At 41.9% G+C, this 13,881-nt stretch overlaps 1 protein-coding gene across 4 annotated transcripts in view; it reads right to left on the reverse strand.

The window, feature by feature from the left end:
• Positions 1 to 13,881, reverse strand: part of CPLX2 (complexin 2) — an 84,729-nt gene that overhangs the window by 15,051 nt on the left and 55,797 nt on the right. The gene's annotated exons all lie outside the window — the stretch shown is intronic.

The following is a 13,881-nucleotide window of genomic DNA, read 5'->3' on the forward strand; positions in this document are numbered from 1 at the left end:
TACAGACACAAACTGAATCTGATGTTCCAGTTCACTGCTCCCATACTGATCTCTGTCTCAGAGAGTTCAGTAGTTGGCATTTGACAGACAGCTGGTTCAAAGAGGTAGGGTTTGATAGACTGCTTCCCGTCTCTATACTAGCCTAATTTTAATAGTAGGATAATAATCAAGAGATCCTCCGAAAACCTACTGACCGAGAAGTGTTGCAGTTTTTACATAAAGAAGCACTTCCACAAAGATTTTATTTTCTGGCCTATTAGAAAAGTACACAATATAAATTGTAGTGAAACTAATATTTTGACCGATGCTTGTAGTTGTGAGTTATCCATTTCCTTATGATCCTCAGCTGTGTCATGTGACCAACACTGACTCTCCAACTGACACAGCAACTTATATGTGGACAAGAATTCTATGTATATAAGAAACTACAGTTAGGTCCATATATATTTCGACAGAGACAAAAAAAATGAAATTTTTGTTCTGTACATTACCACAATGGATTTTGAACAAAAAACAATTCAGATGCAGTTTAAGTTCAAACTTTTAGCTTTAATTCCATGGGTTGAACAAAATGATTGCATAAAAATCTGAGGAACTAAAGCATTTTTTTAAACTCAATCCCTTTTTTTTCAGGGGCTCAAAAGTAATAATTGGTCAAATTAAATAATTATAAATAAAATGTTAATTTCTAATACTTGGCTGAAAACCCTTTGTTGGCAATGACTGCCTGAAGTCTTGAACTCATGGACATGACCAGTGTTTCCACCTTTTGAATGCTCTGCCAGGCCTTTACTGCAGCGGTTTTCAGTTGCTGTTTGTGGGCCTGTCTGTCTGAAGTTTAGTCTATAACAAGTGAAATGCATGCTCTATTGGGTTCAGATCAGGTGACTGACTTGGCCATTCAAGAATATTCCACTTCTTTGCTTTAATAAACTCCTGGGTTGCTTTGGCTTTATGTTTTGGGTCAGTGAAACCCCGACCAATCAGTTTGGCTGGATTTGAGCACAGAGTATGTCTCTGAAAACCCCAGAATTCATCCGGCCGCTTCTGTTCTGTGTCACATCATCAATAAACACTAGGGACTCAGTGCCACTGGCAGCCATGCATGCCCAAGCCATCACACTGCCTCCACCGTGTTTTACAGATGATGTGGTATGCTTTGGATCATGAGCTCAACTATGCCTTCACCATACTTTTTTCTTTCTATCATTCTGGTAGAGGTTAATCTTGGTTTCATCTGTCCAAAGAATGTTCTTCCAGAAGTGTGCTGGTTTTAAGATTTTTTTATTTTTATTTTTTTAGCAAAGTCCAATCTAGCCTTCTTATTCTTGAGGCTTATGAGTGGCTAGCACCGTGCAGCGAACCCTCTGTATTTACTTTCATGCAGTCTTCTCTTCATGGTAGATTTGGATATTGATACGCCTATATCCTGGAGAGTGTTGTTCACTTGGTTGGCTGTTGTGAAGGGGTTTCTCTTCACCATGGTAATTATTCTGCGATCATCCACAGCTGTTTTTTGTGGGCGTCCAGGTCTTTTTGCATTGTTGAGGTCACCAATGCTGTCTTTTTCAGGATGTACCAAACTGTAGATTTTGCCACTTCGACTAGTGTAGCAATTTCTCAGATGGGTTTTTCCTGTTTTCACAGATAAAAGATGTCTTGTTTCAACTGCATGGAGAGCTACTTTGACCGCATGCTTACTTTTTAGCAACATCTTAAAAATGCAAGCATCACACCTTAAATCAACTCCAGGCCTTTTTATGTGCTTAATTGAGAATTAAATAATAAAGGAATTGCCCAGACATGCCCATGAAACAGCCTTTGAGTCAATTGCCCAATTACTTTTGGTCCTTTTACAAACAGGATGCCACATATAAAAGGAGCTGAAACTCTTAAACTCTTCATCCAGTTTTAATGTGGATACCCTCAAATGAAAGCTAAAGGTCTGGACTTTATGTCCATTATATAACTATAACTTGAATATGTTTTAGTAAACAGGTAATAAAAACAAAATTTGTCTCAGTGTCCAAATATATATGGACCTAACTGTAAATGAAGCTTAAGTTTCTTATTGACAGTCTTCTATTGAGAGTTGTAGTTCAGGAATCAGTACTTCATTACTACTTTAATGGGAACCTGTCACATGGATTTGTAATGCTAAACCTCCACCACCAGCACGTTATTCCGCTCTTATACAACATTGCTTTTATGTAAACTTTCTAAAAAGGCAGAGTGTAAAGGTACTGTACCCCAAGGTTCAGTGCTGGGTCCTCTATTATTTAATTTATTTATTAATGATATCAATAATGGAATTATTAGCATGGTTTCTATTTTTGCAGATGACACAAAGGCTACTTTCACACTAGTGTTTTTGCTGGATCCAGCAGGGCTCAGCAAAATGCTTCCATTACTGATAACACAACCACCTGTATTCGTTCTAAACTGATCCGGTTGTATTATCTTTAACATAGCTAAGACCGATCCGTCATGAACTCCACTGAAAGTCAACGTTTTCTATTGTGTCAGAGTTAAACGGATCTGTTCCCATTGACTTGCATTATGGGTCATGACGGATCCGTCTTACTCTGTATCCCACGACGGAAAGAAAACTGCAGCTTGCTGAGGTTTGCTCTCTGGTATGGGAACGCAACCAAAGGGAACAGAATGCTTTTTGGAGCATGCTGTTCTGTTCAGTTACGTTTTGTCCCCATTGAGAGTGAATAGGAATAAAACTGAAAAGTTTATCTCCAGTATTGAGACCCTAGGATGGATCTCAATAGCGGAAAATAGAAACGCTAGTGTGAAAGTAGCCTAAGCTATGTAGTACTGTGCATTCTATGGAAGATGTCCATAAACTACAAGCTAACTTGGACACTTTGTGATTGGGCATCAACTTGGCAAATGAGGTTCAATGTGGATAAATGTAAAGTTATACATCTTGGTAGTAATAATCTCTGTGCTTCATATGTCCTAGGTGATGTGCTTCATATGTTCTAGGGGATGTAACACAGGCGTCGCAGGTGACACTAGAGGACCAGGAGCGACGGGGGTGCCAGGGAGCAAGGCAAGTATACTGTGTGTGTGAGGGGCCCGGGCATTTCAGGGGTCGGATAACCCCTTTAACACTGCATATGGCCGCAATATGTTTTAGGCTACATGCACAGGACCGTATGTGTTTTGCGGTCCGCAAATTGCAGATCCGCAAAACAACCCCCCCCCCCCCCCCCCAAAAAAAAATATGGATGATTTCTGTATGGCATCTGTTTTTTTTGCGGATCCATCCTAATAATGTCTATACTTGTCTGCAAACTAGAAAAAAATAGGACATGCACTATTTATTTTGCGGAGCTACGGAACGGACATACTGATGCGGACAGAACACGGTGTGCTGTCCGCATTTTTTGCAGACCCATTGAAATAAGTGGGTCTACATCCTAGTCGCAAAATTTTTTTGTGTGCATGAGGCCTTAGACTAATTCATCATCAATAATTACCTAATATAATGTAAATTTCACATATTTACCATTCAGTAGCTATAAAAGTTTTCTTCCTCTGCTACCCACTGTTTCCTCATAAATTATCATGGCATCGACCGGTAGTTCTGAGCCTTTGTTAGGTCGAGCATGCTCAGTGTGTTGCTATCAATTCAGTAGCTAAATGTCTTGTGAAACAAAGGGCGTGTCAGTGTGCTGGTGATTACTAAGTAGAGCGGGCGTGACCGGACTGATCAGGCAGCCAATGAATAAACCTCAACACTCACAGCAAGAAAGCTAGGGGTTGTAGTCTTTGAAGTTTTGTGAGGGAAGATCAGGTGCCACTATACTCTGTGTGTTGCAGGCTCACATAGGAGATAGACAAATGGATTGCAAGGTAAATTGAAGCTCTGGTTATATGTATAGGTATGGGTTCTGGTTGGGTCACAGCTTGCAGCCTTAATGCAGTTTTTCAAAAATTAAGTTACTTTACCGGAATACCCCTTTAATGACTATTGCTACTTATCTGGTAAAAGCTTTTGAAACACTGGAATTTTTTGGATCACACAATAATACTCAAACAATACTCGATGCTCGGAGAGCAAAAATACTAACTAATGTTTACAGTCCTGATCGTAAACCTATACAACAGGACTCATGATTGAATGCCAGAACTAATGTGTTCATGAGTGCTTGCTCTGAGCTCGTTCAGTTTTCACAGACTGTTACAGTATTTTTCTTTAGTCACTGGCAGCAATCTTTTAATAGGAGTTATATTCCCCAAACTTCTTTTTAAATGTCGCCTAAAGTCCTTGGACGTGGATGGATTGTGGGAATAAATGACAGCAGATGCGCCATCTGTTGATTTTAACGAAATAACAATTTTTTTTGTCCTTTGAATCAAAATTGCATAGATGCAAGTCTGGAAATGGGTAAATATTGAAGTTAAATATTGGAGCAGAGTCTTAAAAGTGTCTATTTACATACCAATTGTTTGTTCTTGCAGCTGACCTTCAAGTGAAGACCGCAATGTAAGTTACGTGTTCAGTAAAATATGGAATTCTGGGCACTCATATAATCGCCATGTGCTAGCATTGTGTTTCAGTGGGCTTCCCCTTCCCTGCTGTGTAAAGAAGAAAATTAGCAGATGACAGCACGGCAATGAGACTGTCACCATATTCATCTTTATTAATAGAGTTGCAGAAAAATGTATTTGCCACTTTTTGTCGAAGATGTAGACTAAAGAATTTGAGGCATGACCACACTGCAATATTATGGTAACATTTTCCTTAGCCACCCCAGAAATTGGTGGCTAAGGAAAATGTAGGGGGTGGGGAGTGAAAACAACACCTCCAGTGGCACCCTTCCCTGTATGTACTGTAGGAAGGTAGCATTTTGACAAATACATAGGCCAGCACCATCCCATCTACAATCTTGGAAATGGCTATTTTTATCCCAGGCAGTAAAAAACTAGAAGCACCATTGGTGGTGAGGTATGGTTTGCTAGCAGCCCCTTTGGCTCCTGACTCCCATTGAAACTACACACTGATTTAATAGCATTGACAGCAATGTCATATGTTAGTGATATAGGTCCTAACCGGTACAGCAGGGTCTCACAACCTGGGGCCACATGCACCTGGCTATGTCTCCACAAGTTTGCCTGTAACTGGTAGTTGCTCTTATGTATTTTCTATGCAGAGAAGAGTGGTGTTGCGGCAGGCCAAAGGTCAGCCACGTGATGATCGTTGCCTCGTGTTCAGGTGAATGACGTCGACGGAGGAAAATGACAGAAGTCTGAGTATAGTTCAAAACCTTGTCAGGACCCTAAAGTGAAAGTGTCCTGCACCCTTTATTTATACACAGTTCACAGGGTGTAACCCCTCAAAGTAAAACATGATTGGTTTACAGACATTTCAATAATGGCTTTTGAATCCATCTATTGATTGGTTAGTTATTTTTCAAGTTTCACTTTACAAAAAATGTGTTAACTAATGGGTTTTAGAATTTTAAGCAAAAGAGGCAAAATTACAAGGAGTAGTACAAATGTTATCTTATCTTAACACACACAGTTCACTTCTTCTATAGTTTTCTTTTCAAATGTCAGCAAATTATATCATGTATACAGATAAAATGAAAATCACTTTTATATCCATAGTAGAAGCTGGATAATTTCCTTAACAGTGGCATGTTGTGCAGGGATGGGTAAGTACTAATGGTACACTGTATGACCATCTGCTTTATTTTACTTTGCATAACATTAATTATTACCTTTTTAATGTGGTCATCTCAGAATTCCCATACACTGACGGAATGGGGGTATCACGTCTGGTATGGCAGGTACCAGACATGCGGCGCAGAGGGAAGGTAAACCGGGTGCCCTAACACAAGGGAGAGGGAGGAGTGGTGACCCCTAACTCACCTAGCACTGGCACCTGGCTACCCTGACGTCCCTAGATGGATTGCTCACCTGATTGCTACCAATACCTAGATAGGACAAAAAGGATAGTAAACCAAAACAGGAAAACCTGGACCGGAATCCATTGCCACAACTAGGCCATGGAGCGATCCCTTGAAAATCGGGTGAGTAGCCATCCGCTGTAACCTTCTGACCCCAGGCACCACAGAGTCAGCGATAGGTCGTGACACCCTCGTGACAGGGGGGTAGATAAAGAAGTAGATGTGTGGGGTCTTTACTGTAGTTTCTTTTTTTTTTCAGCAACTCTGATAGACTATAAAAGGAGAGAGCAGCATGCACACATGGTCTATTCCTTTTAGGCATCTCTATTCTCCTGATATGTAGACATTTATTACTTATACTGTTCATACACCATATATCTCAGATGGTAGTAGCCCCTTTATTTTCATTGTGGCCCTTAGACAAAAAAAATAAGTTGTTCATCTCTACAGTAAAGAAATATGCATCTATTAACCACAGTAATATACTTTTCAGTATCCCTTTCATCGAAGGACTTCTGCTATGTAGCTTCACTATGCACATGTTAACTCTTCCAGTGTAAGTATTTTATGGGGTTATTTATTTTTCTATTTGTAATGCTTAAAGGGCTTTTGCAATTTCTGAAAAAAGTATTTAAATCTACTTTGTGCATGCTTGAGACAGGGAGGAGAGATTATAATTCTACAGCCAGGAGCACTTCCAATCTTTTTGCTGCCTGAAGTAAAAAGTGCAATGGTGCCCCCATCCAAAAACTGAAGAGGAGGAAAGTAACCAGATGGACTATGTAAGTGCCAACGTGTTTGCCTCCTACAGTCAGCAAATGGCGCTGCCTGAGGTGAAGTTATCACCTTGACTCACGAGTGAGCTCCTGCCAACTACTCATGTGTTTAAGTTGTTTATTCTGTGTACATTGCTGTGGTATACACTATAGAATAATATTGGATGAAGATGGAAAAATAATACATATCAGTTTCTAGGGTTCTTATTGTAATATATATTTGATAGAGCTTAATTTATTAAATGCATTTTCTACATTTTGTTTGATAAAATCAAACAAGATTATGCATAGTATCCACACACATACTGTGTATTAATGTGCAAGGTTACAGGTTTTTATTTTTTGTTAGAGCTTTGTATTTATAACTAATAGCTTTGCATTATCAGTTTGGTTTGAGTGGTTTGAAATGGTTAAACTGAATGTAATATTGCTGCTTTTACAATTCTTTTTAGAGCTCTTTCTTGCTGTGATTTCTAAACATAACAATTTGGCATAGCACAGAGAAAGGGAGGTTGTTTTCTGTTTGAAGGTGACCTTGGATTAAATGAAGCAAGTTTTAGATTGGATCCATGGACCATTGATTCCGTGCCCACCACTCTTGGGTGACACCATAATAGATAGAGGAAGCCATGGCTCATTTACTCAATCCTACTCTTCTTACAGAGCAGGAAAAAGCTAACAGGTGTAAATAGAGTCCCTAATACACACCAGATCTTTGCCTCTAAAATGAGTAATACAATGTTGTCTTAAAACAGAGGGAAATGCTGGATGCTGGAAAACTTAAAAGAAAAAGTGTTAATTTCTTAACCCCTTAAGGAACTCAGCAGCATACAGTTGCAAGAAAAAGTATGTGAACCCTTTGGAATGATATGGATTTCTGCACAAATTGGTCATAAAATGTGATCTGATCTTCCTCTAAGTCACAACAATAGACAATCACAGTCTGCTTAAACTAATGACACACAAAGAATTAAATGTTACCATGTTTTTATTGAACACACCATGTAAACATCCACAGTGCAGGTGGCAAAAGTATGTGAACCCTTGGATTTAATAACTGGTTTAACCTCCTTTGGCAGCAATAACTGCAACCAAACGTTTCCTGTAGTTGCAGATCAGACGTGCACAACGGTCAGGAGATATTCTTGACCATTCCTCTTTACAGAACTGTTTCAGTTCAGCAATATTCTTGGGATGTCTGGTGTGAATCGCTTTCTTGAGGTCATGCCACAACATCTCAATCGGGTTGAGGTCAGGACTCTGACTGGGCCAATCCAGAAGGTGTATTTTCTTCTGTTTAAGCCATTCCGTTTGCAACAGCCATCTTCTGTTGAGCTTCAGCTGGTGGACAGATGGCCTTACATTCTCCTGCAAAAGGTCTTGATATACTTGGGAATTCATGTTTCCTTCGATGATAGCAATCCGTCCAGGCCCTGACACAGCAAAGCAGCCCCAAACCATGATGCCCCCACCACCATACATTTACAGTTGGAATGAAATTTTGATGTTGGTGTGCTGTGCCTCTTTCTCCACACATAGTGTTGTGTGTTTCTTCCAAACAACTCAACGTTGGCTTCATCTGTCCACAGAATATTTTGCCAGCACTGCTGTGGAACATCCAGGTGCTCTTGTGCAAACTGTAAATGTGCAGCAATGTTTTTTTGTGTGTTATTAGTTTAAGCAGACTGTGATTGTCTATTGTTGTGACTTAGATGAAGATCAGATCACATTTTATGACCAATTTGTGTAGAAATCCATATCATTCTAAAGGGTTCACATACTTTTTATTGCAACTGTATGTACAGCGGAGGTCCAGTCCCTAAACATGGGGCCCACCTCCTTAACCGCCTCCCGACCGCCTAACGCACGGATGCGTCCGGGAGGCAGTTGATTTATTCCTCCTGGATGCATCCGTGCGTCATCTTGCGAGATGCTAAATTTTGATCAGAGCCGGCCCGCGCATGCGCATCGCGGGCCGGCAAAATTACAAGCACCATTTCGTCACCAGCCTGCCAGCCAATGATCGTGGCTGGCAGGCTGGCAATTTTTGAAAAATCCAATCAGAAGCCATATAACAGATCATATTAGTAAAAATGATCTGTTATATGGCTTCCCTGCTCCTCTGCTGGTCCTTTTCGTCAGTTGGTCTCAGCAGAGGAGCAGGCTTCACAGTGAGTACACCAAAACACTACACTTTAGCCCCAGATCACCCCCTGCACCCCAATTAACTCTTTGATCACCCCTTTGATCACCCCTGTCAATCACTAGTGAAAGGAAAAAAGTGATCAGTGTAAACTGTCACTTTTTTGTTTCACTGGTATTGACCGTTAGGTTTTAAGATAGTTTAGGCCCCTTGGTTAGGTAGTTTAGCGATCAGTTAGCGCCCAGACCACCGCACCGCAGTCCCTTATTCGCTGATTAGCGTATCGCTAATCAGCATTTGTACTTTTATAGTATCTGTAAGTGATCAAAACTGATCACAGTCAGATCTATAATAGTATTAGTGTCACTTTAGTTCGCCCTCCACCCCAAACGCAGTGTTTGTCCGATCAGGCCTGATCGGTCGCCCACACGTGCGTTCGCCCACGCCCGCCCCGCCGCAGTGACTAAAAAATTATTTTTTTTTGATCACTGCACATTCACTTTACACGCGCTGCGGCAATAAAAAAAACAGTTTTGATATTTTTTATCAACCGCAGCGGCCTCCGGTACTTCGCTAGCCTCCCATTTGTAAGACAGGCTTGCTTTTTTTCTTGGGTAGTCTCAGGGAATACCCCCAAATTTAGTTGCCCAAATGTCAAACAGGGGGTATTCTTCTGAAGAGGCCTACAGGCTTCTGACCCAGTCGGATGAGGAATGGGAACCCTCATCTGATGAATCTAGCGGGTCAGAATATGCACCTGTAGAAAGCAGTGGCAGTCTGACTCAAAGTTCAGACGAGGAGGCTGAGGTCCCTGATAGCACCAGGCGTACCCGGCCCCGTGTCGCTAGACCACAGGTTTCGCAGGATCTGCTTCAAGGGCAGCAGAGTGGGGCTGGCGCTGTCGGATTACGTGGTGAGGCATACACCAGCAGCGCAGCCCATCCTGGACCTAGTACCAGCACTGCCGTACAACATGGTGAAGTGGCGAGCACCAGAAGGGAAGTTGAAGCTGGTACGGTGGCACGTGCAGTAGTTACCCCGTCGCAGCCACCGCACAGACAGGCCCGTAGAGCCCCTAGAATCCCTGAGGTGCTGGCAAACCCTGATTGGCAGTCCCCAAATTCAGTCGCACCTGTAGTTCCCCCTTTCACCACCCAGTCTGGAGTTCGGGTTGAGACAGCTCAGATCAGTTCAGCCCTAGGATTTTTTGAGCTGTTCTTGACTGCGGAGCTCTTAGACTTAGTTGTGGCAGAAACAAATCGGTATGCCACACAATTTATAACCGCCAACCCGGGAAGCTTTTATGCCCAGTCCAAGTTTCCGAAATTAAAAATTTTCTGGGCCTTCTCCTCAACATGGGTCTAACTAAAAAGCATGAATTGCGGTCATATTGGTCCACGAACCCAATTCATCACATGCCCATGTTCTCTGCTGCTATGTCCAGGACACGATTTGAGACCATCCTGCGTTTCCTGCACTTTAGCGACAACACCACCTCCCGTCCCATAGGCCACCCAGCTTTTGACCGGCTCCACAAAATTCGGCCCCTCATAGACCATTTCAACCAGAAATTTGCAGATTTGTATACCCCAGAGCAAAACATCTGCGTAGACGAGTCTCTAATACATTTTACGGTAAGGGGTCAAATTGTATAAGCTCTGTGAAAGGGCCACAGGCTATACCCACAAATTTCGTGTCTATGAGGGAAAAGATCAGACCCTGGAGCCAGTCGGTTGCCCTGACTACCTGGGGAGCAGTGGGAAGACAGTCTGGGACTTGGTGTCACCCTTATTCGGCAAGGGGTACCACCTTTATGTGGACAATTTCTACACAAGTGTGGCCCTCTTCAGGCATTTGTTTCTAGAACAGATTGGCTGCTGTGGCACCGCACGAACTAGTCGCGTGGGCTTCCCCCAACGGCTCGTTACCACCCGTCTTGCAAGGGGGCAGAGGGCTGCTTTGTGTAACCAAGAACTGCTCGCGGTGAAATGGAGAGACAAGCGTGACGTTTGCATGCTCTCCTCTATTCACGCAGACACGACAATCCAAATTGAGCGAGCAACCCGAGTCATTGAAAAGCCCCTCTCAGTCCACGATTATAACCTTCACATGGGAGGGGTGGACTTCAATGACCAGATGTTGTCTCCGTATTTAGTGTCCCGCAGAACCAGTCGCTGGTATAAGAAGGTGTCTGTATATTTAATTCAATTGACTCTGTATAATAGTTTTGTTCTCTACAGTAAGGCTGGGAGAACAGGATCCTTCCTCAAATTTCAGGAAGAGATCAACGAGAACCTCCTGTACCCAGGAGGTTCCGTGGCCCCATCCACCAGTGTAGCTAGCCGTCTACACGAGCGACATTTCCCCAATGTCGTTGCCGGTACCTCAACCCAACCATCACCCCGAAAAAGATGTTGTGTCTGTAGCAGGAGTGGAATAAGGCGTGACACCCGCTATTTCTGTCCTGACTGCCCTGACCACCCTGCCCTATGCTTAGGGGAGTGTTTCTGGAAGTACCACACACAGGTACACCTAGCATAGGGATCACATCTCACCAGGACAGGCACACAGGGCCATTAGGGCCCATTCACACAGAGCTGCTGCAAACCTCTCCTTTCACCTGAGACAAAGTGCATAACGAACTTCGCCACATCTTTGGGCGATTTGCGCTTTGCACATTGTCCTATGGGGAAGAAGAGGTTTGTCCTATAAAGGTAAAAAAAAAAAAAAAAAAAATTACCAGTAAGCAAAAAGGTTAATGTTCAGTTCAAAAAGTTAAAGTTTATATGTTCTGTTCAAAAGTTAATAAAATTATTGCATTGCGGCCTGGTTTTTCCTTTTTTTTTTTTTACCTTCCAGGTGGACCAACCGATCGACTAGCTGCAGCACTGATGTGCATTCTGACAGAAGCATTGCGCTGCTGTCAAATTACACACAAGTCGGTGTCTGCGGCGCTGCAAGACAAGATTTCTCCTCTGCAGTAAAAGATACGTTTGCCGAGGCATATGAGCTGAGGAGGAGGCGATTTTCATATGCTTTGGCAAACACTTTGTATATAAAAAAATAAAAAAAATTCCCGGCAATGATTTATTCATCCACATCGATTGATGTGAATGGAGAAATCTGGTTTGCCAGGGCATACGAGCTAAGTGGGTATGGATGTTGGGTGGAGCTCCTATGTCCTGGCAGACGCCTTTCCCCTCCTTTTTTTTTTGGGCAGAGATTTTTTCATCCACATTGATCGATGCGAATGAAGAAATCTGTGCCATTCATTTTTTTCTTTCTGCCCAGAGGCTGAATGGAAAAAAAAATCTCATTACCTGTATGCTCAATATAAGGAGAATAGCAGAAACTCTTAATGCTGGCCATACATGTAATGATTGCGGAGACCCTCAAATGCCAGGGCAGTACAAACACCCCACAAATGACCCCATTTTGGAAAGAAGACACCCCAAGGTATTCGCTGAGGGGCATATTGAGTCCATGAAAGATTGAAATTTTTGTCCCAAGTTAGCGGAAAGTGAGACTTTGTGAGAAAAAAAAACAAAAAACAATTTCCGCTAACTTATGCAAAAAAAAAAAAAATTCTATGAACTCGCCAGGCCCCTCATTGAATACCTTGGGGTGTCTTCTTTCCAAAGTGGGGTCACATGTGGGGTATTTATACTGCCCTGGCTTTTTAGGGGCCCTAAAGCGTGAGAAGAAATCTGGGATCCAAATGTCAAAAAATGCCCTCCTAAAAGGAATTTGGGCACCTTTGCGCATCTAGGCTACAAAAAAGTGCCACACATGTGGTATCGCCGTACTCGGGAGAAGTTGGGGAATGTGTTTTGGGGTGTAATTTTACATATACCCATGCTGGGTGAGATAAATATCTTGGTCAAATGCCAACTTTGTATAAAAAAATTGTACAAGTTGTCTTTAGCCAAGATATTTCTCTCACCCAGCATGGGTATATGTATAATGACACCCCAAAACACATTCCCCAACTTCTCCTGAGTACGGCAATACCAGATGTGTGACACTTTATTGCAGCCTAGGTGGGCAAAGGGGCACACATTCCAAAGAGCACCTTTCGGATTTCACCGGTCTTTTTTTTACAGATTTTGATTGCAAACTACTTCTCACGCATATGGGCCCCTAAAATGCCAGGGCAGTATAACTACCCAACAAGTGACCCCATTTTGGAAAGAAGACACCCCAAGGTATTTTGTGATGGGCATAGTGAGTTCATGTAAGTTTTTATTTTTTGTCACAAGTTAGTGGAATATGAGACTTTGTAAGAAAAAAAATTAATAAATAAATAAATCATAATTTTCCGTTAACTTGTGACAAAAAATAAAAAGTTCTATGAACTCAGTATGCCCATCAGCGAATACCTTAGGGTGTCTACTTTCCGAAATGGGGTCATTTGTTTGGGTTTTCTACTGTCTGGGCATTGTAGAACCTCAGGAAACATGACAGGTGCTCAGATAGTCAGAGCTGTTTCAAAAAGCGGAAATTCACATTTTTGTACCATAGTTTGCAAACGTTATAACTTTTACCCAAACCATTTTTTTTTTGCCCAAACATTTTATTTTTATCAAAGACATGTAGAACAATAAATTTAGCGAAAAATTTATATATGGATGTAGTTTTTTTTTGCTAAATTTTACAACTGAAAGTGAAAAATGTCATTTTTTTGCAAAAAAATCGTTAAATTTCGATTAATAACAAAAAAAAGTAAAAATGTCAGCAGCAATGAAATACCACCAAATGAAAGCTCTATTAGTGAGAAGAATAGGAGGTAAAATTCATTTGGGTGGTAAGTTGCATGATCGAGCAATAAACGGTGAAAGTAGTGTAGTGCAGAAGTGTAAAAAGTGGCCTGGTCATTAAGGGTGTTTCAGCTAGCGGGGTTGAAGTGGTTAAACATGGAGCCATAGCCACCGGGTTTCTGCCATTTGAAATAGCAGATACCCACAGCACATGTATGCGATCAGCCATAAGACTGATCGCATACATTTTAACCTTCAGATGCCATGGTCAAATG

Source organism: Bufo gargarizans, chromosome 2, assembly GCF_014858855.1.
Source record: "Bufo gargarizans isolate SCDJY-AF-19 chromosome 2, ASM1485885v1, whole genome shotgun sequence".
In the NCBI taxonomy this organism is placed as follows: Eukaryota; Metazoa; Chordata; class Amphibia; order Anura; family Bufonidae; genus Bufo; species Bufo gargarizans.